At 40.1% G+C, this 13,321-nt stretch overlaps 1 protein-coding gene across 1 annotated transcript in view; it reads left to right on the top strand.

The window, feature by feature from the left end:
* Positions 1–13,321, top strand: part of LOC122808680 (alpha-2-macroglobulin-like) — a 2,380,392-nt gene that overhangs the window by 1,984,154 nt on the left and 382,917 nt on the right. The window lies entirely within an intron of this gene.

The following is a 13,321-nucleotide window of genomic DNA, read 5'->3' as shown; positions in this document are numbered from 1 at the left end:
CATGGTATTACTGGTTGTCTAGTGATAAATACTGAAATGTTTTTTATCAGTCATCCCATCCTCTAATAAATATTTTAATGTTAACTCAATTCTGTGGTACGCTATGTTTATCTCATTCTTAGATACTGTACTATACTTTCTTTCATCATTTAATAAATCCATCATTTTAGCTACATATAGAGTGGTGTCCATCAAAACAATCCCTCCCCCTTGTCCAGTTTCATAACTCTTAAATATTTATTGCTTCTTGATTCTTCCAATAACTTCATCTGTAGGGAGGTTGGAGAAAACCTTGTTTGCCTGTATTCCTTCTTAGAGTTCTCTTTCTACATGCATTTTGAAGTTTTTTAACTATGGATGTAAGGGTGGGTTAAATGTGCTTTTCTGTCTCAAAATCTCATTCTTCCAAAATGTTTGTTTCCTGAAGGGAATAATAATTCCAAATTCTTCTTCCTTACAAATAATTTTGAATCTATCATCACTTTGTTCATTTCAGTTATTCTACTTGGAATAAATTTAAGTCCTTTCATAAACAAGTTGAAAAATGTTATTAATTTCAATATTGCTTTAATTAAAAATATTAAAATTTTTGTATGTGTATTTGCTTCCATCCCTAAAAATGTCCTCATGCAAAACATTAGTATTAAAAGCTCCAAACTTTCCTAAATCAGAATTCCAAATTTCAGTGTTTAAAATTCTCTCATTTCCTCTGAGTGGGGTATTAAGTTTGTTGTTTAATATCTCCCCCTCTCCAGAACCCTCCCTTTGTTGTGATAATAATAGTGAATGGATATTTTAATTTTTAATCTTTCCGATCTCCATAGTAGGAGGTACTCTAAAGGTTCATCCAAATCGAGGTTATCTGAACTTCCAATACCTTCCATCATACCTTCATACCTTTAAACTGTGTAAATGTTTCTCCTCCCATTTCTACCATTTTCCCATCCCCTTCATATACAGTATTTCTATAATCTTGTACACTTCCATTTAGGAGACATATTTCCAGTGGCTGGGTGACAATCTGGAAGTTTTTAGCATCTTCTGGCAAAACCCATTTTTGGAAACACAAATATATAATGCTTAAAAAACTACACTGTCTCACACTTGTAATAAGATTTCTTCTGTGGTGCTGGCTGTTGATACTGTGCTGTCTAGACTGTGTAACTAGACAGGTAGTTGGCTTGAATTCAGCAATGATTGTCCCCTGTGAGAGCATGTTTCTCCCTGTTACTTTGCAGAAAAGCCTTCAAATACATATACAATGAGTAGCTTTACAGCGTTATTGTGCTCTACCACCACTTTTTAGATAAAACATCTAGCTGTTAAACAATGGCGATGCCATCCACTCAAACGTGCACTGTCACAGTTGTAAACCAACATGTCTTGTTGCACTAGCGATTCAGGTAACATTCTTTAGCTTGTGATCTTAAGTACAAATGGAGTCTTTATTGCTTGGACTGAGTTGTATCAGTATATATGTGAATGTACATATTGCTAGCAGTGTTGTCAACCATATCTGCATTATAGATGGTGATTACTCTTACAGAAAGTTATGTTAATTTTTCATGTAAAAATACTTTGACTGATGATGATGTCATTTGATTACATTTTGCTTTTGTAACAGTTGTACACCTTCTCCTCTGGCATGATAAAATGAGACAATGTTCTTTATGTTCCTCCCTTATTAAGACATGTATTTGAATCCATGATTATCTACACATTGTGCATAATTGTCATTGTATGGTCACAGTGACAACTACATTATGCATTGTATCTTTAGGTATACTTAACAAAAGGCAGTGTTGTGTAACATATAGCAATAGTCTTTTAAACAAATTACAGGCACACTTATTCCTTGCATCAATAACATGATATAATGCATTCAAATACACACATATCTCACAGCTGTAGCAACACTTCTACTGTGGCACATTCATTATCAGTAGTATCATATAGATTCTGTTTTCACATAGTCATGTGCTCAAAACCTGCACTGAGTGACTGTGATTGACTGTAAGCATTATGTGTCCTTATACTGTTATGCACGAATGACATCCACTTCAGTTGTAATGTGTACAACTACAGTGGGACAGACCACCTCAATCCCTTTTATCTCATAGAAATTGTTTGCAACACAATCATATGATGTAATAACTTCACAGAGGTGAATTCTCACAGATGTGTTAAGACTTCCACTGTGGCACATGTGATTTATACACTTGTTAGTTGGATAACTTATAGAGCTTACTGTTCAATTCCAGCAAAGGGAAGCATTATATGAAAGTACTGACATTGCATAACCATCATTTCCTCGACACCATTTTTTCTTTGGACAAACAAATATAAACACATTTTGTTATTTCATAGCAGTGGAACAGTTCTTCTGGGAATGTCATGGAGTAAGTTGTCCTATGGCACGTGCATGGAGTAATGACTTCTATAGCATACCTACACAGACAGTGTGTGGTTCAATTCTGGGACAGTCTGTGTACAAAACAGCAGAAAAAGCCTCTTTGGTCAAGTAACATTGATATTGGATTGCTCAGAGTTGTGTGAACATTAACAAGGTACCTCCTTTTCATCATTCTGACAAATATTGCCCAAATTATCATCAAAACTCCTTTTTACCTCATACATTAATATAATTTATTTGTGACAAGATCCATTGCTATCTTCTGTGACAGATGCAGACAGTACACAGCTCTCTGGAATGCCTAGTATGTTAGGTAGAGGGATGAATCTGGTAACATCTGTCTGTCAGATAACTGTGTCACACAGGATTGCCTTATGCAAGGGGAATTAGTTATGGCACAGTCTGAGGTCACATTTCTAAGTCCACACACTCAAATGTAGGGGATCCCTTATAGGGTGTTCTTCATTACACAAGTGGTATGCCTATTTATTTGGTGTCAGCTGTTGATACTCAGCTCTCTAATATCTGTCCTGTCATGAGTTCAAGTCTGGCAAGATGCAAATATGCAATAGAACATTGATCTCAAGTATTACTTATTTTCCAACGTGTCATATTCGATAACTGAACTCTATGCAAATAGACTAATATATAATGTGTCTACTGTCCTTGCTTACTGTTAGCTCAGCATGTTAATCACATTTATATCACATTTACTTCACTTTGTTATACTGTTGCTTTTTGTCCCTCTCACACTATGTCCATTTTTATTTATGTGTGCTGGTTAAGATTTCTGAAAAGGATTAATTATTAGGACATCCATATGGAAATGTTTATGTTAAAAGTGTGTCTTTGTGACATAAGCACACTTGACTGAATTATCTGAGTACAATTTCCACATTTACTGCCCCCTCTTAGTTATTTCTGCACTAACCTTATTGTATTCTGTATATATGCTCCCCATATAACTTCCCATGCATGCATCTTAATTCTTTAAATATAGTTGCTTTTACTTACTGTAAAAGCTGTCCTCTTCTGCCCACATAATAGGTCTGCCTACAGGCAAATCATTTTGTTTACTTTGTGCACTCATGTTTCCTAGCACTTTCTTGTGGGCCGCTAACAATGTTGCTGGCTAGGAAAAAGTGTTTGTAAACATGTAAGTAAGATGCATATTCAATTAGTGCCACTGCTTGTCATGCTATCATGCATGCATGAATCCCAGGAATTATCCAGAAATTATCAGAGAAGATGCACTGAATGTAAGTGCTGAAGTTGCTTAAGCACTGCCAAAGAAAGCAATGAAACTCAGAACACAGAAAAAAGAAAACCTACAAAAATATCTTACTTTTACAAGTCTAAAGAATATTCCTTGATGTCTGAGCAACTCCAACGAATCATGGAAAACTCAGACTAAAACTGTACACAAATAGGCCATCATAGCGACAGGTGTGTTAGCAACTATTCATGGCAAATTTAACTCGGTTGCCAATGAACATTTTCAGACAGTCTGCCCCCAGCATACTGTCTATTTTTACTCTTTTTATTCGAAAGCCTACTCTCTAAAACTGGAAGTAGTGAATGTAGTAACAGAGATAAAACAACTGGAATCAAGGTCTTTAGAAAACAGTAAAAGCAAACTACACAGGAAAAAATGGAAATTGTGGGAACGATACACACAAGGGTGGAATTAGGTTTAAAAGGTGGCACAAATTAAATGAGCTATGTAATATTTGAGTAAGAAAGATTGGGTAGATTATAAGAGATGTATAATGTTTGCAAGTGGCAGTGTCAGTATGGTTTGTGATGTAAAATGCTTGCAACTAGGATTGTGTCAGTGTGGTTTGTTTTCGTTTATATAAATGTATGATTGCCAATGTAGTAAGTGATGGTTTAATAAAGATGTGTCTTGTCTTGTTTAAAAAAAGCAGGAATTGAATAATTTATGTAATATTGCTTAGGTTATATGATATATATATAGCAATATATGCGAAGTATAATGTTTATTATGTTACTATAGTTTGATTATGTTTATATGAACGTAAGTCTGCCTATGTCCCAAGTTATAATTCAATAAAGGTGTTTGTAAAAAAACAAAAGCCTTTTCTCCAAAATGGTTCAACATTTATTCATGAAACTTACAGGGAGTGTTACTGGCATCATTATCTAAAATGAACTAGGCTTTTATATCCTCATGAATTTTAACAGAACAAAATTGTTAGTGGTTTTTATGCCTCAACATATACAAACAATGATAAAATAACTATTATACTGAAACCATTTAGGTTTCAAATGATGTCAGCATTATATAGTTATTTGGAGTAGCTTGTTTTATTTTATTCTGAAGTGAAATGCAAGATACACATTCATTTCTGTCTGACTGGTTTGTAAAAGTTGCTTAATGTCAATTTAAAATGGCCATTCTAACCCGAATTCCACTCTAATCTCAAATGACAATATCTACCCACTTCTTCAAGATACTCTGATAATATTTCCCAGACAGTACGCTCTGATAATACTACTTTCATTTTGTTTTGCAAAGCCTAAAAGCCTTTAGGGGAAACCAGACAAGTGAATATAGATATGCTTCTCAGATCATGTAAAATATACATATTTTGCTATAACATATAAAAAGTCAGAATGCACTGCTTTTCTTTAGAAAACAGGATTATGATGGTCCTTATTTCATAAAAAGACAAGATAATATGATTCTGATGCATGCTTAATAAAATTTGCCAGTTTGACAAAATGTAAAAATACTTATTTTTGTTACGTGACTAGTGAAGTGAGAGCATCCAAATGTCTACATAACTTATAAGACTACAGGCGGTACCAGGCAGTAAAGGACTATTTCTCTCTAACTATACACAGTCTTTTAGAATATTTCCTAGAATAATATGTCATGACTCTCAAATTTATTATTTATTGACATTTGTTTACCGGGATGGTCCACTGGGACATAAAGAGCCCATTTTCAATGCAGGCCCAGTGATAAAAGCTTCTCACAATACAAAATGTTTGACAGTTTTACCAGTGTGAAAAATACAAAAATTAGAAAAAAAATGAAATATATAACATTATTCAAACAATTTAAGAATTTCACAAGAAGAAAAAAATAAATGCACAGGAAAAAGACTGTAATTTCATTCTTGGGATTACAGAAAGTTTGAAAGAGAAAAAATAGTGATAAGAGAAAATAAGCAAGAAATACATTTATCTATTTTACATTTGTTTACTGGGTAAGCCCATTTTCAGCAGAGGCCCAGGATGAAAAACTCCACTACAATACATCTAAGAACACTTAGGTAATAGTTATTAACTAACAATACAGAAATAAGTAATGTTGAAGGGCTAAAGAAAATTTACATACAGAAGTAAGGAAAATTACATAGTGAACAAAAACACAGCACATGTCAGCATGAAAGGTCACTACTATATACGGCATTATATGATCCACAGGATATCTTTATAGTAAAATATAACATTGTTGCTATCTTTGAATAAAGTAAAAATAATGGCCGCTGGCTGCAAAAATATTCCACAAAAACAGTTTAATAACTCCAAACAGTAAAATTTACTTTTTGGAGTTATTAAACTGCTTTTGTGGAATATTTTTGCAGCCAGCGGCCATTATTTTTACTTTATTCAATTGTTGTTATCCTAATAAAAGACATGATCTGATGTTGTTAATCTTCGTTCATTCTTTACTGATGGGTTATCATTTCCGTCCTTGGAACCGAGCCAGCCAAATATCAAGCTTGCATCAGCCAAAAACTCTCGAGCCAAGGTCCTACCCAGAATACTCTGCTCCCTGCTACCCCAGATCTTGTTTGCTGGATTGCTGTACAGCCGTGTCAAGCCACTCTCTTCAGCTAAGTGTCTAATTTTTTTGAAAGTTTTACACAGCGTTCTTACTTTAAAGTTTTTCAAACAGTTTCTACTAATATTTTCCTACTCTAGCATATACTTAAGACCCTCTCCCTTTAGTCTATTTCCCTTTATTACCTTTGAGGTAATTCTTCATTACCATCATTGGTAATCCTTCTTTCTCTCTTCTTACCCCTTTGAGTAGCCTTTTCTCTTCTTTTTGATACTGTTCTTCTTCTCCACATCATTGTCGGATAAGAAAAGTAGCGTTGGTTTTAAGCAGTGTAAGGATTGCAGCAGTAAGTTACTGCTTTCTGATGGCCATGACTTATGTGTCTACTGTCTGAATGTCTCCCACCTTACTATGGATCCCCGTGTGGGATTTGTAGAAATTTTTCGACCAGGACTCTTAACGAGAGAAAGACTAAATTAATATTGAAAAGTCTTCTCAAATCTCCTTTCTGTGAGGTTATTTCTGGGTCAGAGGGCTCACCCCCTCCTGCTAAACCCTGCAAGAGGCGTTCTTCCTCATTGAGGTCTCTCTCTTTTTCTTCCTCTGGAGATCATTGGGAGTCGACTCATAAGAAGGTGAAATTGATTACTACTTCAGCACTGCCACCTGTGACCCTGTCAGCTCCAGGCTTGACACCTCCCTAAATGATTCTGGCTCCAGCCATGTCTTCCTTATCGTCACCAGCACCAGAGTTCCTGGTGCAGACAATTACGGCTCTGACAGTTATGTCATAGCCCTCACCGGCACCGTCCATGCAGGTACAGTCCCCTTTGGCACCATTGGTACAATCCCCTTTGGCTCCGAGTATGACATTACTGTCCTCCATGGCACAGACATTTTCGGCACCATGTTCTTCGGTGCAGTCCTTCTCGGCACCGTCCTTGTTACTGGTGCAGACACTTTCCTTGATGGCACTGTACCCATTGGGGCAGACTTTTGCCTTTATGGTGAAGACACCTTTAGCTTCTATGGGGCTGACATCATTGGCGCAGACTACTGCCACACCATTTTCTTCGGTGCAGACGTCCTCGGTTCTGGGCTCTGCACCGTTCGAATTAGCAAGGACCAAGTATTCTCCTTCTTTGGATCCATTCATTGGTAGCCAATATAGTCCTTTTCTAGAAATGCTGGAATCACCATCAGGTCTCTTTATGAGGTCAACCATGAGCCTTTCTGAACAAGATGTGTTGCGGCTTGTTGACCAGTTGCTTGTGGCCGGAGGTCTCTCTCACTTGTCGAAGTCCACGTTCCCTCCTTCAGGTGAACGTATATCTCTTCAAACTTCAATGTACACTTCTCCTTCGAGTTCCACCCAAGTATCGAAGACTATTACTCTAACAGCAGTTTCCCTTCCTCCGACTCCAATAGTGAATCTCACTTTGGAACCGGAGTCGTCCTTGTGGCCCTCGGTGTACTGGGTTTCAGGCTCTTCTCAGGCTAGTGGCTGTGCCGTGGGAGAGGGCATTCCTGGTTCCATGCCGATTTTTTCTGTGACACCCTCCAGGAATCCTCCCTCTCTCATGGTTCACAGTCCTCTTGAGACTCCTGGTCTGGGGTCAACTCATTGGGGCCGGGTGTTACCCCGGTTCTGAGGTTGTCATGCTTGGTTCCGGGCTCCCATCCCTCCTTGGGCAGGCTGGCCTTCCAGGACATGGAGTGGGCACTTGCCTCCGTTGGCAAACCCCACATGTCGGAGTCCTCTTCCCCCTCTGTGCAGCAAATGTCACAAGTCACAACCACCAGACACCGGGCACAAGGGCCTCAGGTTTCTCCTCCTCAGGAGACCCCCTCTTTGCAGTTTTCCCCAGAACCTCCCATTGAGGAAGTACCCCGCAAAGTGTCGTGCAAGAGGACGCACAGGGACTCCACTGAGGAGTTGTTGACTGAAGATATGAATTTTGATGATGGGGAAAGGTCCCCATGGTCACCCTCTGATAAGGTGTCCTTTGGTAACATCCTCAAGATCCTTAGACAGAGGGATGACTGGAAGTCCTCTAATCCTTCTTCTGAGGAATCCGTATTCCTGCATGCCTTTTGTGCCCGGCCCGCTACCTCCTGGGTCACTGCGCCAGCCAATGAACTCATCCAGCTTATCGACCAGCTCGCATGGAATGTTCCTGACACCATAGAAGTGATACCAAGGAGACTGGATAAAATATTATCGCCCCCAGCTGAGCACCCACATTGGTCACAAGGTCTTCCAGTAGATGCTATGGTGGTGGCCGCTGCAACTAAGAAGGATTTGGCAGAAGAGAGCCAAACTGTCCATCTGCACAACAAGGAGTCCTGGGCGATAGACAGACTAGGGAAGCATGTGTATGCTTCATCGACCTTCGCCGTAAGGTCTTTGAACTACTTTGCACACTTTACCAGGCTTCAGAGGGATCTTATCAACCAGCTCTCTGAAACCTTGGCAGGAGCTGTTTTTGATGAGGTCTGTGACAAAGTGGCTTCTCAGATAGCCACACTAGTGTCCATTTCTAATTCTTCCATGGGTCTTATTTGTCACGCAATGGAAGGAGCGCCTAGAGTGACAGGCACGTGTATCACCAGACGACATGCCTGAATGTGCCTTTGTCACTTTGTGGACTCCTTTAAGGCTTCCTTCATGAACACCCCCATTGAGGCCACTTATTTGTTTGGCCCTAAAGTGAAAGATACGCGGGCAAGGTGTGAACAAGATGGCAAGACCCTATCTGCCACTGGTATTAGACACTCCACTCCTCAACGATTCTACTCCAGAAATCAGAGGAATGGGAAGATGTGGCACATAGGGCTCTTTCCATGATGGATGTGCTGAATTCTCCTCTAGAGGCAGAGGGGGAAACCCCAAAGGAAGATGCCCCTTTTGGGGCAGAGGAGTTCCATGAAACAGGAGTTCCAGAGATTCGTTCTCTGACCAACCCTGTTAGCGCTCCTGAAGTGTTGCCTGACTGCTCACCTGTGGAAGTGGTCGGGGGTCATTTTTTCTTGTACTCTGCTGCCTGGTGAAATATAACCACCAACTCTTGGGTACAACGGATAATTTCCAGAGGCTATCGCATCCCCTTCCTTCTTTGTCCAGTCTCATGTAGAGTATTACCCGATGTTCCACCCAGGCAAAAGGAAGCAGCAGCACATGAAATCCAAAAGCTGCTACAAAAGAGAGTCATCCAGTCGGTCCTCCCAGACTAGATAGGATCCATTTTTTACTCAAGATTCTTTTTAGTGCCAAAAAAGACAGGGGACTGGAGACCAATTCTGGATCTCAGCACACTGAACAAACTTGTAAAAACAGAGAAATTCTGAATAGTCATAGTTCAGTCTGTCTTTCCTCTCCTGGAAGAAGACTATTGGATGTGCTCTGTAGATCTTCAAGATGCGTATTACCACATAAAAATAGACAAACACTCAAGAAGATACCTCCGCTTCCACATAGGAGCCAGTCACGGCCAATTTTGAGCTCTGCCCTTCTGTCTCTCTACAGTCCCCAGAGTGTTCACCAAATGCATGGCAGTGGTTATCACTCACTTGTGACTTCAAGGATTCCAGGCGTTTCCATATCTAGATGACTAGCTCCTCACCGCCCCCACCAAGCGTCTATTGGAAGAAAACCTGCATTACACTCTCCTCACAGCACAAAGCCTGGGAATCACTATAAACTGGGAGAAGTCCAACATGACCCCAGCTCAGTCTCTGGAATTCATAGGGGTTCTGTTGGACACGAAAACTTGCACAGCATCTCTTCCAGACCACAGGCTTCAAAGAATAAGGCAACAGATTCAACCACTGCTCTTGTCACCACAAATTTCCAGCTCGAGCTATACTCCAACTCTTGGGGTCAATGGCAGCCTCGATCACCATTGTTCCTCTAGCCAGATTCCACATGAGGCTCCATCAGTGGTTACTTCTCACTCAGTGGTACCCTCTACAACTTCCTTTGTTTTTTCAGATAAATGTAACTCAGAGATGCAAGCAAGATTTACTCTGGTGGACTTCTCGGAATCCCCAACAATGGTCTCACCCCTTCAGCCCCCATCAATCCAAAGCCATGGTGACCACAGATGCCTCCATGATGGGGCGGGAGGGGCTATATCAGGGAAACTCATCCAAGGCACCTGGTCGGAGACAAAGGCCCTTTTGCATATCAATGTCCTGGAACTGAGGGTGGTGCTACTAGCATTGCAAGCATTTTATTCCATCCTTCCATAAGGGACTATTGTGATCCAATCAGACAACATGTCAGTGGTCTGGTACACAAACAAGGGGGCACCAGATCTTAGTTGTTATGCCGAGAGGCCATGAGAATATGGCAATGAGTGATAGCTTCCAATCGCTTTCTAATTGCAATGCATATTCCTGGGAGCTCCAGTGTGATAGTGGACAAATTGAGCAGGTGCATTCTGCAACCTCACAAGTGGTCCCTCAATCCTATGATAGCGGCAAGAATCTTCAATCGCTGGGGCCAGCCTTGCTGCATCCTATTTGCCTCCCCAACCAACTACAAGTGCAGCAGATATTTTGCCCTGATCCCCCCTCTGGAACAGTCACCGAGAGATGCTGTAGTCCACACTTAGCCCTCGGGTCTACTTTATGCTTATTCTCCTCTTCCCCTCATCTCCCAATTTCTGAAGAAAGCACGACAGTTGAAGAGCAAAGTGTTCCTTATTGCTCCATATTGGCCTCGACAAGTCTAGTTCCCAATTCTCTGGCCTCATCTGCTAGATCAACTATGGATCCTCAATCCATCCACAGAGTCTGACTCACCTAATCTAACAACCCTGAAGCTGACAGCTTGGTTTGTCCAGTTTCAGTGATTGCCAGGCAGGAAAACCTCTCGTCCCCTATGAGCAATATTCTTATTGCATCTCATAAATCATCCACCAGACTAATCTATCTTAATAAATGGAAAAGGTTCTCTCTATGGGCAGAGAATAAACAATTAGACCCCTTGTCAGGCCCAGTTTTGGTGGTTTTGGATTACTTATCACATCTTTTCCACTCTGGGGTGTCTGCCTCTACTATTCATGTGCATTTAGCTGCCATCTCAAATTTCCACATTGGTTTTTCACTTATGTCACATAGACTCTGTAAAACTTTCTTGAAGGGGCTTATCCACTTAAAACCTCTCTTTAGAGAACCGGTGCAACCTTGGATTTTGGCATTGGTTCTGCAAGCTCTAACAGCTCCCCCCTTTGAACCTGTGTCTTCTTGTGATGTGAAATATCTCTCTTGGAAAACTTTGTTTCTGATTGCAATCACATCGTCCAGAAGCCTGTCAGAACTTCAAGCCTTAGGCATAAAACCTCCCTATCTTATCTTCCATAAGGATAGGGTATCACTGAGAACTAATTCTTCCTTTTTACCAAAAGTGGTGTCAGAGCGGTCTATTAACCAATCTGTTAATCTCCCAGTATTCTTTCCTAACCACTCTAGCAAGGGAGAGTATTGCCTGCACTCCTTGGATGTTCATAGACAATTACAATTTTATCTGGACAGAACAAAGTCTATCCGTAAATCAGACCAACTGTTTCTGGCCTTTTCTGGACCTAGACGTGGTCTTCCTGTCTCAAACGTTACATTGGCTTCATGGTTGAGAAATTGTATTACCTTTATCTACAGCAAAAACAACGTCACTTTGCCTCACAGAGTGAAAGCGCATTCTACAAGGTCTATGGCAACTTCAGCAACTTGAGATGCTAAGGCTTCCCTCAATGATATTTGCTCAGCTGCGACTTGGGCCAAACCTCATACCTTTATTCTTAATTACAAATTGGACTTGGCCTCCAGAGGTTGAGCATCTTTTGGATCCATGGTGCTCAGGAATGTCCTTCCATGAGGGCCACCCACGGATACAAGTAGCTGGGGACTCTGTCCCATCAGTAAGGAATGAAAGAAGATTAACAACATCAGATAAATACTTTATGGCTTACCATAATGTTCCATCTGTGTTGTTGATCTTCATTCATTCATTACTTCCCACCCTCCGTCCCCCTCTGGAGGTTCCTGGTTGATCTTATATACTCCTTTATTGTAGGTCTGTTATGACCAGAGGTAGTCTCTACTTTTATCTATCAACTTGCAAACCAGATCTGAGGTAACAGGGAGCAGAGCATTCAGGGTAGGACCTTGGCTCGAGAGTTTTTGGCTGAAGTGAGCTTGATATTTGGCCGGCTCGGTTCTGAGGACTGAACCAATAACCCATCAGTAATGAATGAGCGAAGATCAACAACACAGATGGAATGTTATGGTAAGACATAACTTATTTTTTCACCAACCAGTCCATTTTGGGTGTACTTCAGAATAAAGTAGTAATACCTGGGCTAAATATAAGAGGAGAGGGAAAATAGAATACAGAGAAAGAAGGCAGTTGAGTGGATTATGAGTGATATAGTGTGGATACAAAAGAAACATACAAAACTTTATTTTCCTGTAATGCACTTTACTGCCCTTGAGTCAAACCCGATGAGTGGTAATAAGTACAGTGACAAATAATTTCTTTATTCAGAAGAAATAAATTGAATTTTTGGTTATGATGCAGTGAAAGCTCAGTAAATAAGTATTTTAAGCTATTACTGAACGTAGCATACTGAGCAGAATTTCACCACGGCCCCTCCAACGAAAATCATATGATAACAGAAAATTTTAAACTGTGACAGTAAAGACACATTAAGCAAAAAACACCGTGACCTGTCTTTGAAAGGGTATATCATCTGTGCCCCTCCTTTGAGAGTTCATTTCAAAACTTTCAGGTATCAGTGATAGAGCATTCAGCTGCAAAACGCACCTAACACTAAAGTTCTGATCTCAGAGATTCCGTTTTAAAATACCTCTTAATTTGACTCCATAGCTTTAAATGTATGAAAGCATGGCATTGTAGCCACAACATGCTACTACTGAAAAAAAAAATTTGGGGGGGAAATATAGAGGTTTGTTTACTTCTGATGCAGTGACCATTCAGTAGAGAAGTATTTAGGCCATTATTGTACTCAGCACACAGGTTATCACTGCACACCCAGTAAAAAATGAGTGTAATGGATAATGTCAGACTG

Source organism: Protopterus annectens, chromosome 8.part0 (assembly GCF_019279795.1).
Source record: "Protopterus annectens isolate FY-2018-M chromosome 8.part0, PAN1.0, whole genome shotgun sequence".
In the NCBI taxonomy this organism is placed as follows: domain Eukaryota; kingdom Metazoa; phylum Chordata; order Ceratodontiformes; family Protopteridae; genus Protopterus; species Protopterus annectens.
This window is presented reverse-complemented; position numbering and strand designations above follow the sequence as displayed.